A 14,288-nucleotide genomic window follows, 5' to 3' on the forward strand; every position below is an offset into this window, starting at 1 on the left:
GAGGTTGACCACAACGTTTCTGAGTGTCACTATATGTGGACATCCTGTGTGGCCGACAGAGGAAGCATTTCCTGTAGGGCCGAGGCCAAGGCCAGGGTCCGATAGTGGCCTCTGTCACTTTCATATAAGGAACAGAAGGATATAAGGGACAGCACAAGGATCTCCGTGTGTAGTTCGGGAAACCCGTCCAAGAGATCAGGATGCAACAGACTAAAATGCAAACGGGACTTTTAACATTTACTAACAACAGATGCAGATGTTTTAAACACTAAATGGGACTTTTAACATTTACTAACAACAGATGCAGATGTTTTAAACACTAAATGGTCACTTACGCTCCTGATGTCGAGTTATATGTTACAAGTGCAACTATTTCTCATTTACAATGAATCATTCAGTAGGAATAATAGGAGTGTCAAACCAATCGACAACACGTTCCGCAAGCAGCAAAAATATAAACACGGGTCAAAACGAAGATAAAGAAATTATATCAATATTGACGTGCTCTGCATTGCCTGGAAGAGTTTTTGTCATTCCTTCCTCAGCTGATGGTGTGCTCTAAACACACAGGCTCAGGGCCCTGGCCCAGAGCTATCCGTTTTGGACCCCAGCCACTCTCTGCTGCAGGCTAAACACACCACCTGCTCCACCGTGGGGAGCAGCAGAGCTACAGAACACAGGGCTCACAGATCATCGTGCCCTTTGTGAAAGCCGTTGAAGGTATGACACTTTAATTAATGACAGCATACATGTCTCATAATGCTTTAGAACTTATTTATACATTTTCAGTTGATTTAAAATGGCCATTAGTCAGTTAACTGTGATCATTATGAGATGATAAGACTCTCTATAATGGGTCTTACATTCTGATGACAAGCCTCTTCATAATACTTGTTGGTCATTACGATATGGGTGACTACATGTTATGCTGTGTGACTGATTCCTCGCCACTGCACTGACATCACTGAACAACTCATACCGGCAAATACTGGAACTACAGTGATGTAGCTCAGTGGATAGAAGAGGAACGCTATAATTAATGGATTAACGTTTCCATACAAAAATATGTCCTTCACATGCAGAACACAAAGCGCTATCTAATACATGCACGACCAGCAAGGCAAGCTTGACTAAAACTAAACCCCTGGCTTAGATGCCAGGTCAACCGTTAGGGAGTGAGTCATTCTTTCTCCGGCTCTGATATTTCCTTACTACCATTAGGGGATAGGGCAGGGGGAGTTTGAGAGTTAGAGTGGTACCATGGTACTCCAAATGCGGGTCATTGCTCAAAAGTTCCGTTGACTTTGGCTGTTTGTTTCCCAAAGACACAGAGCTCTACAGGAATTCCTGTGCTGGTCGGCACAAAAAGCTATTTTCAATGTCCATAGTCCCCCAGAGGAGAGAGGGAATGGACTAGGCTACTGGACCGTCCACCACTCCACTAGGTTACAGGGCCCAGCCGTCCCACAATGTTGCCCCACCACACATGCTGATACAGACAGCACATGGCCAGGGAAACCCCCAGAGAATTATTGGACAATGTGTGTGAGAACAGGGCTGACCGACAGCCTTTGGGAAACAGATATCCTAGCCACATGATCTAAAGAGAGAATAATCGAGAAAGATAGAGTGAGGGGAAACCATGTTGATTAGTATACATATCTGGTCTCCAAATGTAAAATTTATACTTTCCATTTCCACAGTCCAACTGTTTTTGTAAAAAAAAAATGTTTTAGTGAATTATTTTTTTCCTTATTTTTTAAACCTTTTTTACATTTTTCTCCCCAATTTTGGTCTTGTCTCATCGCTGCAACTCCCCAACGGGCTCGGGAGGGAGGCAAAGGTAGAGTCGGGCATTCTCCGAACCATGACCCGCCAAACTGCGCTTCTTAACACCAGCCAGCTTAATAACCCAGAAGCCAGCTGCTCCAATGGGTCGGAGGAAACATTGTTCAAGTGACAACAGAGATCCACCTGCAAGCACCCGGCCCGCCATTCACAAACTCTCCCCTAACCCGGACAACGCTGGGCCAATTGTGCGCTGCCCTATGGGACTCCCAATCACAGCCGGTTGTGAAACAGCCTGGGATTGAACTCAGATCTGTAATGACGCCTCTAGCACTGTGATGCAGTGCCTTAGAACACTGCACCACTCGGGAGGCCCCCAACTGTTTTTGTTATACAATGAGAAATAAAATTACAATCAGTTACACTATTTTAATCTAAGCTTTTGAGCATGTCTTACAACATGCCAACTATGAATCTCACTAAAGAATCCAATTCTTTCTTAACTCATTTATCCACCTGTACATTTCCATGTTTACAGCTCTATGCTCCCTCTTACCTTTGGTACAACCTGGATTTTAGCATGGAGCTTTCACGCCAGGAGTACTCTGACCCCAATGTTAGCTGGACAGAGATAATGTTTAATCTCTCAGGTCAGTGTCCTCAGCTGGTCAGTGGGCAGAAACACCGGTGCCATGGCTTTCTGGATCCTCAGAACAGGCTGTCCCAGGACTTGCTCAGTGTACACAGAGTTCCTCCTTCTTCAACTGAAAATTCTCCAAATGGAAACGACAGCAGGCAAATGCAGCACTTCTCTCTCGCTCTCTCTAAGTGAGTCAAAAGTCTGTAACTCCATACCAGCCAGGTGACGTTTGGCTGGAGTCACAACTGCTGCCAAACTCTTTGGTACCAGGCTGTGCCTCTCCAACAGTATTTTGACTGACGTATTGGTCTATTCATTAATCTTGCAGTCCCTCTTAAGAAATAAAAACAGACAAAGAGGAGCGGCGAGCCAGGAATTTGAATGTGGTGTTGCCAGAATAAGCTGAGTAACAAGTACACAAGGCCCTGTGTGTCAGTGCAACAAAACAGCAGCCACCCTCCCTCCTTTTTGGAGTTGAAAGGCAGCCCTTTCACACAATATGCTGCTTGTCAAGAGTGTCACAGACCCACCCTGCCCTCTCTCCCTTTGACTCTCACTTTGTCCTCATCATCAAGTGGCAAATGTCAGTCAGTTACAAGAGAGAGGTCTTCACAAATTAGTTCAGAAACCCAGTCTGGTCTATAAAGGAAAAAGGGAAAAGTGTTGGCTGTTGTTGTTGCTAAGGACAGCACTATGAGAAGACGGAGTAACAAGGAAGAGGTGGAAGCAGGGTGGGGGGAGGAAACGACAGTGTGGGATATATCCCTTTGAGTAATGGAAACTGCGCCTCTGGATGGACGGACAGCCATCCTCTTCTCCCCCTCCACGACATTCAAGAATCTCCTTCCCAAAACAACTCTATTTCTGTAAGGTTGTGCTTTTCCCTTCTCAGTGAAGCATGTGTTCTTGAACGTAGCCCTGTTTCTTTGTGTTCTGGAACGTAGCCCTGTCTTTCATTTTTGTTCATTGATTTCACCTGTGTTTGTTTCTCACCTGGTCTCATCAGCTCCCTATTTAGTTCAGTTTGTATGTTTGTATGTTTGTGGTATGTTTGTGGTATTGTTTGTTTTTGACTGCCTATCTGTGTTTGACCATTGCCTGCCTGCGACCATGATTCCTGCCTTCTGCGAAGGCTTAATAGACATCTGCCATGCTCTGCGGGTGAATCTACTCCTTTTTCTCCTACTCCTATTCATTGCAATTTTGAATTGTTCATGTTCAGACAACATGTAGAGTTCAACCTGGTGAATATGAATTGAAAGCCTGCAATATATCATAGTACTCTAGCTCTTGTTTTAGACAAGCATCTTGTGTTCATATGTAGTCAAATTATGTGGCCTATAATGAGACATTTTCCAGACAAATAGCCGGAGAGAGAGTGGTTTCCTTGGACAAAGTGAAAACAGGTTCAACTGTGTTTAAATGTTACCAGTGACTTACATGATGACATCTCGTTTGGACCGCCAACCATGTGTTACCGTGACAACACATCTGGAAAACACCCCAACGATCAGTCTTGCGTGTTCTCAGATATTGTACCAGTAATAATGATCAGCTAATGTTGGGTTTCCACTACCACTAAAGAAATCTATGAATGCTAATATGGTTAGCAGACGCTTTTATCTAAAGCAACTTATATAACTGTCAATTTTGACAGTGTGTGTATATCTGGACCAAGAAGGAATGGAACCCACAGCCCTGGTGTTGCTAGCCCCATCCTCTACCCCTCTGAGCCATTGGAACCACCAATTTGAAGATATCATTATGAAGACTTATGATCAGCTCACTTCCCAAGTCCTTGCAAACAGGAAATAACTGACTATGAAATAGAAAAAATATTTTAAAGGATGATTCAGTCTGACACTGATTATGTCTTTGTTTTGGATGAAGGGCTTGCCTCGAGGTGAGGAAAAAAAGACCAAGACTGAGGAAAGGAAATCACATGAGGAAAGACCTTCATCCAGTCTGCAGTATCTATAAAGATGGATATCGCCTGGTAGTGTGTGAAGCCCAGATGTTGCAGCTGTTGGAAAGGCCTGAAGTCCCCGGAACACACAGCTGTTTATAACAATAACACTCTCTCACAGACAGGTATCCTCACAGCTTGGGAAACTCCTCATTAGATAAAAGGAAGACAAATATACTATACTGAACAAAAATATAAACGCAACATGTAAAGTGTTGGTCCCATGTGCAGTTATTTCACACAACACAATGCCACAGATGTTTTGAGGGAGTATGGAAACAGTATGCTGACTTCAGGAATGTCCACCAGAACTGTTGCTAGACTTTAATGTTAATTTCTCTACCATAAGCCATTTCAGAGAATTTGGCAGTACGTCCAACCGGCTTCACATCCACAGTCCACGCGGAACCACGCCAGCTCAAGACCTCCACATCGGGCTCCATCATCTGCGTGGTGGTCTGAGACCAGCCACCGGACAGCTAATAAAACTGTGGGTCTGCACAACCAAATAATTTCTGCACAAACTGTCAAAAACCGTGTCAGCGAAGCTCACCTGCGTGCTCGTCATCCTCACCAGGGTCTTGACCTGACTGCAGTTTGGTGGCATAACTGACTTCAGTGAGCAAATGCTCACCTTCGATGGCCCCTCGCACGCTGGAGAAGTGTGCTTTTCATGGTTGATGAATCCTGGTTTCAACTGTACTGGGCAGATGGCAGACAGCGTGTATGGCGTAGTGTGGGCGAGCGGTTCGCTGATGTCAATGTTGTGAACATGTTGTGAACAGAGTGCCCCATGGTGGAGTTATGGTATGGGCAGGCATAATGTACAGACAATGGACACAATTGCATTTTTATCAATGACAATTTGAATGCAGAGAGATATCGTGACGAGATCCTGAGGCCCATTGTTGTGCCATTCATCCGCTGCCATCACCTCATGTTTCAACATGATAATTCACAGCCCCATGTCGCAACGATCTGGACACAATTCCTGGAAGCTGAAAATGTTCTTCCATGGCCTGGACGCTCACCAGACATGTCACTTGCTGAGCATGTTTGGGATGCTCTGGATCGACGTGTACGACAGTGTGTTCCAGTTCCCGCCAATAAACAGTAACTTCGTACAGCCATTGAAGAGGAGTGGAACAACGTTCCACAGACCACAATCAATCAGCTTGAACAACTCTATGCGAAGGAGATGTGTTGCGCTGCATGAGGCAAATGGAGTCACACTAGATACTGACAGATTTTTTTGATCCATGCCTCTACCTTTTTTTAATGGTATCTATGACCAATAGATGCATATCAGTATTCCCAGTCATGTGAAATCCATAGATTAGGGGATAATGAATTTATTTCAATTGTAACTCAGTAAAATCTTTGTAAAATTATGCATGTTGTGTTTATATTTTTGTTCAGTGTATATGACAGCTAGTGCTCTATTGTATACAATATATAAGATATATGTAAAAAAAAAACTATTTCATCTGGTTTATATACTTCCCATTTCATGTTTATTTAAGAGACAGTGAGGAAAGACATGGAAGTAAGGAGGAGAAAGTGTGTTACTGTGTTAGAAGGGCATTGGCCAGATTTGACCTCACACCAGCATACATATGCCCTGAAGCAAGGGTCATTAACCGCTTGAGCACACCAGAGTAGACCACTTATTTCTGTTCTGTCAATACTGTGCATTTCTCTAATGGTGTAAAGGGAACCATGCATCTTATTAGACCATTATGTAGTATCAAAAAGGTTATTCCCAGGAAACTCTGAGTGTATGATCCCATTCAAGGTAGCCAGCAGCAGTAATTAACAGGCCGGTGCACAGTACCCACAGCAGAAGTGGGACTGGAACAACACAGTAACATTTGACACAGTACAGAGGACACACTGAAAGACTGGCTGGGTGATTACAACATGGCCCTGAATTTCTGTGAGAACAGAACAGAACAAGCTTTCATAACAAAGGAGTTATTATTGCAGTTTAAGTCCGTTTCTAGGGAACATTTCTCTCTGCTAGGCCCCCAAAACGTGTCTGACCCACTGCAAAACCACTCTCTCACTCCCTTCCTCTCTCTATTTCTCTCAATAGCATCCACTGTTTAAGGAGTGGGAAGAAGCAGGGACTAAACGTGGCAATGACTGTTGCCTCTGTAACGGGTCTGTGCCTGCCCTCTCTCTCTCTCTCTCTCTCCCTGTCTCTATCCCCTGTCTCCCTTTCTCTCTCCGTCTCCCTCTATCCTCCTATCCTTCTCCCCACTCTGAAAAGAGAAGCTGCAAAGAGACTATGAGAGAACAGTTAGAAGAGGCAGAGGTACACAGACATGATCATTGTCTGTTGGTCTCCATCGTAGCCAGCTAGCAAAGCATTACCTAGTTAATCTGCCCTGTAGATCTCAGCTTCCAGTGTGCAGACTCAGGGGAGGACAACCCAGGCTTGTATTGTGTCTGTCTGGGGCTCTGATAAACCAAGGCCAGTCCGAGGACCCACTCCTAGAGGTTGGCATTGACACAAACAACCAGATGGGGTCCAAATAAGGAATAATGATATCCAACCAAGAGTGACTATACAAATTCCCCCACGATCTCTATGAATTATAACATTTTGTTATAGATTTAGTTAAGTTTGTTTAAACCCTTTACAATTCAACAATAAAGTATCCCAAGATAAACAAGCATATGATCCACTAATTTGTTCATTCATGATTCTCCTTCTTTTAAACCAGCAACAGCAAATAAAGAATAAACTATATTGAATAACATGCCAATAGATCAACTCTCGTCAAGGGACCTTTAGAACAATGACAGATCTACACATGCAGCCAACACAAAGTGAGTAACGTGTCTCACCTGGAGTCTTTCAGACAACGCTACTCTCCCAGCTGATTGTCAGTCTGAAAAAGTCAACCCTTCTAACAAAGCATAATGGAAGTTTACTTCACCTGAGGGTAAGTTTCCAGCAACAACAAGAGAAAAACGACAGGACTGAGCGCAAACACAGCTTGTCAGAAAGAGGACACCACTGTCAGTCTTCTTCATGTACAGAAAAACCCAAATAAAAAAGCCTGGATGGAATCCAGGGGAGAGCGAGAGGTGCAGCAGGAGTTTTTTTTGCGGTCAGTCGCTCCGATGTTTGAGAGGCTCTCCCTGTCCTAAACACACTCTCTCACATCACACTGTCATGACAAAAAGAGTGACAAAGCAATGTGTCCTGTGCTATGCTCTGCTGACATGGTCTGCCCCCCCCCCTCTATCTCTCTCATTCTCCCTCCCTCAGTTTTCCTGTGCTGTCAACCACTCCTAGCAAGACACAAGGCAGTCATTCTTCTGGCTAAAGAAATCCTTACTTGTTCTCACAAAGCAGTAACAGAAACAAGTTCACCTTGAGTCACTGGCATATTTTGGAGGAGGTTGAAATTATTATAACCATTAGATAGATGCACGCACTCTTCACTGAAACAGCCCCAAAGACGCATCCAATTAGTTATTTTGACCTACTGTGTTCCTGCATTTTAATACCAGATACCTCACTTCTTCAACATAAAATAAAGAACTATATTTATTCCTTAAACTTTTATATTGGAAACTCTATATTTTTTGCAGCTAATATAGATTGACTGAGTCAAATATGAGCAAGCGACCAGGTGTCACTGAGAAAAACAGTAAGTGGTGAAAACAACATAAAATAGAACAACTAGTTGGGGCAGTTATTAATCACATGTCTATTATTGTCAAAGTGAACATAAACTGCCTTTTGTAGATGCTCAGAGCCTCGGACTCAGCTGTCATAATTGGTTCAAGCTGTCATGGCTGACCTAACCTGTGATGCTGCTGATGGTCAGCCTGGCTCTAACACAGACAGAATACAAACACCCAAACAACATAGCCACAAATATAGCTCCTATAGCCTCATAAAAAGCACACCATTTTCCTGATAAAAAAATATACATTACTGTTTTACATTACTGCGCTGTTCTGTGAAGAAAGCAGTACGCAGCGTTGTACGAGATCTTCAGTTTCTTGGCAATTTCTCACATGGAATAGCCTTAATTTCTCAGAACAAGAATAGACTAACGAGTTTCAAAAGAAAGTGCTTTGTTTCTGGCCATTTTGAGTCTGCAATCAAACCCACAAATGCTGATGCTCCAGATGCTCAATCGGTCTAAAGAAGGCCAGTTTTATTGCTTCTTTAATCAGAATAACAGTTTTCAGCTGTGCTAACATAATTGCAAACGGGTTTTCTAATGATCAATTAGCCTTTTAAAATTATAAACTTGGATTAGCTAACACGATGTGCCATTGGAACACAGGAGTGATGGTGGCTGATAATGTGCCTCTGTACGCCTATGTACAGAGCTACAATAGTCATTTACAACATTAACAATGTCTACACTGTATTTCTGATCAATTTAATGTTATGTAATGGGCAAAAAATTTGATTTTATTTTTAAAAAAAATGACATTTCTAAGTGACCCCAAACTTTTGAACGGTATTGTATATATGCAGTACCAGTCAAAAGTTTGGAGACATGTTCTCATTCAAGGGGTTTTCTTGAATGAGAAAACCTCTTTCTCTACAATGTCTAATAATAGTGAAGACATCAAAACTAGGAAATAACACATATGGCATCATGTAGTAACCAACAAAGTGATAAACAAATCAAAATATATTTTATATTTGAGATTCTTCAAAGTTGCCACCCTTTGCATTGATGACAGCTTTGCACACTCTTGGCATTCTCTCAATCAGCTTCATGGGGTAGTCACCTGGAATGCATTTCAGTTAACAGTTAACAGATGTGCCTTGTTAAAAGTTCATTTGTGGAATTTCTTTCATTATTAATGCGTTTGAGACAATCAGTTTTGTTGTGTGTAGGGGTGGTATACAGAAGATAGCTCAATTTGGTAAAAGACCAAGTCCATATTATGGCAAGAACAGCTCACATAAGCAAAGATAAACTATATTAAGTTATTAAGTTATGTCAATCAGGAAAATGTCAATAGCTTTGCAAGTTTCTTCAAGTGCAGTCGCAAAAAACCATCAAGCGCTATGATGAAACTGGCTCTCATGAGGACCGCCACAGGAAAAGAAGACCCAGAGTTACCTCTGCTGCAGAGGATAAGTTCATTAGAGTTACCAGCCTCAGAAATTGCAGCCCAAATAAATGCTTCATGGAGTTCAAGTAAAAGACACATCTCAACATCAACTGTTCAGAGGAGACTGTGTGAATCAGGCCTTCATGGTCGAATTGCTGCAAAGAAACCACTACTAAAGGACACCAATAAGTAGAGACTTGCTTGGGCCAAGAAACACGACCAATGGACATTAGACCAGTGAAAGTCTTTGTGAGACGCAGAGTAGGTGAATGGATGATCTCTGCATGTGTGGTTCCCACCATGAAACACGGAGGAGGAGGTGTGATGGAGTGGGGATGCCATCCCATCTGGTTTGAGGTTAGTGGGATTATCATTTGTTTTTCAACAGGACAATGACCCAACACACTTCCAGGCTGTGTAAGGGCTATTTGACCAAGGAGAGTGATGGAGTATTGCATCAAATGACCTGGCCTCCACAATCACCCGACCTCAACCCAATTGAGATGGTTTGGGAGGAGTTGGACGACAGAGTGAAGGAAAAGCAGCCAACAAGTTCTCAGCATATGTGGGAACTCCTTCAAGACTGTTGGAAAAGCATTCCAGGTGAAGCTGGTTGAGAGAATGCAAAGAGTGTGCAAAGCTGTCATCAAGGGTGACTACTTTGAAGAATCTAAAATCTAAAATCTATTTTGATTTGTTTAACACTTTTTGGTTTCTACATTATTCTATATGTGTTATTTCACAGTGTTGATGACTTCATTATTATTTGACAATGTAGAAAATAGTACAAATAAAGAAAACCCCTTGAATGAGTAGCTGTGTCCAAAATGTTTACTGGTATGGTATATATTGAGATGGACATGAAAGTGTAATTCAATGAAAGATGGAAAAGCATCAGCAGGCAGGCAGAAGTGGGTCAGATATTTGGAAACTCCTTTCAAACATGGAGAAGTAATTTAAGATGGAGAGAACTATTTGCCTACAAAGTTAGCTGTGGATTGGAAAGCAGCAGCACTCTTTCATCAACCTTGCGTGGTCTGTACTTCGCTAAGTCTAAACCGTCTATTTACATGTAATTACTCTCCCCACAGAGATAGGCTTGCACAAAGCCTGTGTGTGTGTGTGTGTGTGTGTGTGTGTGTGTGTGTGTGTGTGAGTTCCTCTCCTCATCCAGGTGGTTGCAACAGAGTGCTTTCTCTACATCCACATCCATGACTATTCTATTGATCGCATGAAGGATCTTCAGATACATGGAGCAGGCCTTTGCCTAGAAGCTGCTTAAATACCAGCCCCTCGTGGTTCGCTTGGACAGCCTTGGTGTAGGTGCAAGCTGGTGACGCTGATAATCGTCAGTCTCGGCCACATCCACATGCTTGCAGTGGATGGACTCCAGATTGAGGGCCTGACGAAAACTAGGACAAAGCAATTGGCTAGATTCTGCTCTGTTCCAGCTGTCGTGGGAACCCCAGCTGTTTGGAGAAGGAGGTCCTTTCTGTACCATGCATACAGGCACCTTTGACATTTTTGGATCCTTTATTTTGTACATTTGATTGGTTGATTCAAATGAAGTATTTAACGTGTGTGTGTGGGTGGATTTTGAGCATGAACTAGGGAGAATGAACATCTCCGAATGTATTGTAGGTATGTCACACATGATCTTCACTTACTCCAGACCATGTCCCCGTAAATACCCTATAAATACACATAAAGATCTCAGGAGCCCCTATTAAATATGCCCTTTATTAACAGCCCACTATTGATCTGCATACTGCAAACACAAAGGCTGCAGGATAAATTGCACCCTAATCAAGTGCACTATGTAGGGAATAGGGTTTAATTTGGGATGCAACCATACAGTACACTGTTAAACTAAATGAAGACACAACAGGCTGTGTCAGTAAAAAGCTTGCCCCTGTTTTCCTTTCATTTTAAATGAATAGCATATTTCGCCTACCCCCCTCCTACTCAATTCCTATTGGCTGTTAGGAGCATGTATGAATGGCCCAGGGCCTAATTTGAAGTAAACCTTCATTACAGACGTCAAAGGGATTGATAGGCACCGACTTGATCCTTTGAGCTGGTTTCAGCGTCTCAATCGGTGAACAAAACAACCTATTCCAGGTCTGGAACAGTACTGCAGTCCGGCCTGGAAATTCATGGAGTGATTTCAGACTACAATACAGTAGGAATTCAGAGATTCCAAGGAAATGGGTCACCGTTTCTCCAGAAGTACAAGTAGATTATTCAATATTTCTACTAGCTGCAGGCTAAATGTGTAAAATGTTACTATTCTGAAGCCACATATCCTTTCACGTTTGTTACTTAGTATTTTCTACATTAACATCAGCATAAAGTAAGAACTCAAGATGACCATGTGAATAGGTAAATCACTGTTAGTAGTAGATGACTCTCCATTTTAATAGTGTTATGCTGGAATATGACAACAGACCACATTGAGTAGTGTTGCCGTGAGGGATTTAAACAACCAGCAAAACTCACCATCCCTTCATGTTTTCTCCCATTCTAGTTCACACTCTGCAACAGACTGCTGAACAGCTGGAAATGACCAAGAATCAGTTGGATATTCTATCTAATCAACATGAGGGCTGTATGTACTGTATGAAGCATATCAGAGTAGGAGTTGTGATCTCGGATCAGGTCCCTCCTGTCTATGAAATCTTATTCATTATGATCTAAAAGGCAAAACTGATCCTACATTCGCACTCATACTCTGAGATTCCTGATTCATATGGCCGCAGAACCATACAGAGATATACAGAAGGGCTCTGAACATGATGCAACAAGAGTGCCACCCAGTGGGAGTTTAGTGTAAAACAGTGACCGTTTAAAATTAGAGGTGGAAATCCTAAACAGGTATAAAACATGGGCTATAATATGATTAACTAAGTCAAGAAACCTAAATATGTTCAGATAATGGAGGTACAATACACAATTCATTCCACTTGTCTCTGTGAAATTATTGAATCTCAAAAAAAATGTTGACAGAAATAACAAATACTTGAAAGAAAACAGTGGTTTTGTTTTAAGATTCAAATAGCAGTTTCACTATATACCTTTGTATACCATGCGCTGCTTTAGGAAATGAAAAACAAATAGGATTGCTAGGCCTCCGTAAAATAACATGTGAGTGTTACGATAAGGAAGACCCTAACAAAAGCAGGCTGACGGTCTGTTTGGGAGTGGGTCTCTCACGCACAACAGCACCACTACGGTTTGAAGCATCATGGGAAGGAAATTCCACATACTCTAATAGAATGCATCCAATTTCCTCTTCCCTCTGTCTCTTCCTCTCTGTCTCTCTCCATCTCTGCATCTCTCTCGCTTTTTCTCTCTCTCTCTCTCTCTCTCTCTCTCTCTCTCTCTCTCGCTTTCTCTCTCTCTCTCTATCTATCTCTGTCTCCCTCTCGCTTTCTCTCTTTCTCTTTGTCTCTATCTCTGTCACCCCCTCTTGCTCGCTCTCTCTCTCTCTCTCTCTCTCTCTCTATCTCTCTCATACACACGCACACAGACGCTCTCTTTTTGTCTCTCCCAGACATACATTCTCTCTCATGGCCCAAGCCAGTGGCGACCCATCATTCAGGGTAGGTGGGGCAGAGACCCACCTGTTTTGAGACCCACATTTTTTGTATTTTTTAAACTGTATATTTTTTTTATATATATGGTACCATTCAAAAGTTTGGACACACCTATAGTACTCATTCCAGGGTATTTCTTTATTTTTACTATTTTCTAATCTATGAAATAACACATATGGAATCATGTAGTAATGAAAAAAGTGTTGAACAAATCAAAATATATTTTAGATTCTTCAAAGTGAAAAAGAAAAAAAGGAATTTCACCTCTATTTAACCAGTGAGGCTAGTTCTCATTTACAACTGTGACCTGGCCAAGAATAAAGCAAAGCAGTTCAACAGATACAACAACACAGAGTTACACATGGAATAAACAAACATACAGTCAATAATACAGTAGAAAAAAATCTATATACAGTGTGTGCAAATGAGGTAAGATAAGGGAGGTAAAGCAATAAATAGGCCATGGTGGCGAAGTAATTTCGGCAGATAATTTTAAAAAGAGAGGGTCCAGATTGTCTAGCCCGGCTGATTTGTAGGGGTCCAGATTTTGCAGCTCTTTCAGGACATCAGCTATCTGGATTTGGGTGAAGGAGAAATGGGGAGGCTTGGGCGAGTTGCTGTGGGTGGTGCAGGGCAGTTGACCGGGGTAAGGGTATCCAGGTGGAAAGCATGACCAGCCGTAGAAAATGCTTATTGAAATTCTCAATTATAGTGGATTTATCGGTGGTGACAGTGTTTCCTAGCCTTAGTGCAGTGGGCAGCTGGGAGGAGGTGCTCTTATTCTCCCCCGACTTTACAATGTCCCAGAACTTTTTTGAGTTTGTGCTACAGGATGCAAATTTCTGTTTGAAAAAGCTAGCCTTAGCTTTCCTAACTGCCTGTGTATATTGGTTCCTAACTTCCCTGAAAAGTTGCATATCACTGGGGCTATTCGATGGAATTGGAAACAAATAGGATTGCTAGGCCTCCGTAAAATTCTGCTAATGCAGAACGCCAAAGGATGTTTTTGTGCTGGTCAAGGGCAGTCAGGTCTGGAGTGAACCAAGGGCTATATATGTTCCTGGTTCAACATTTTTTGAATGGAGCATGCTTATTTAAGATGGTGAGGAAGGCACTTTTAAAGCATAACCAGGCATCCTCTACTGACTGGATGAGGTCAATATCATTCCAGGATACCCCGGCCAGGTCGATTAGAAAG

The 14,288-nt window shown here is 42.3% G+C and overlaps 1 protein-coding gene and 1 long non-coding RNA gene across 17 annotated transcripts in view; one reads left to right on the plus strand and one right to left on the minus strand.

Moving 5' to 3' along the window:
* The window catches only part of LOC139383126 (pleckstrin homology-like domain, family B, member 1b), a 95,933-nt gene extending 88,297 nt beyond the window's left edge, over positions 1–7,636 (minus strand). For 8 of the 16 annotated variants that reach the window (XR_011628697.1, XM_071127463.1, XM_071127454.1 and 5 more), the window contains exon 1: positions 7,340–7,508. The gene's annotated coding sequence lies outside the window, so the exon portion shown is untranslated. Of the gene's footprint in view, positions 1–2,344; positions 2,866–6,770; positions 6,891–7,247 lie in introns of those variants that run through there. The other 8 variants (XM_071127466.1, XM_071127456.1, XM_071127457.1 and 5 more) reach the window with 8 other exon arrangements.
* LOC139383129 (uncharacterized) lies at positions 2,977–7,069 on the plus strand. Its single transcript, XR_011628698.1, has 2 exons — positions 2,977–3,294; positions 4,319–7,069. It is a non-coding gene; the product is annotated as an uncharacterized lncRNA (long non-coding RNA).
* Positions 7,637–14,288: the final 6,652 nt, after the last annotated feature.

The sequence above is a fragment of the Oncorhynchus clarkii genome, chromosome 24, assembly GCF_045791955.1.
Source record: "Oncorhynchus clarkii lewisi isolate Uvic-CL-2024 chromosome 24, UVic_Ocla_1.0, whole genome shotgun sequence".
Classification (NCBI taxonomy): domain Eukaryota; kingdom Metazoa; phylum Chordata; class Actinopteri; order Salmoniformes; family Salmonidae; genus Oncorhynchus; species Oncorhynchus clarkii.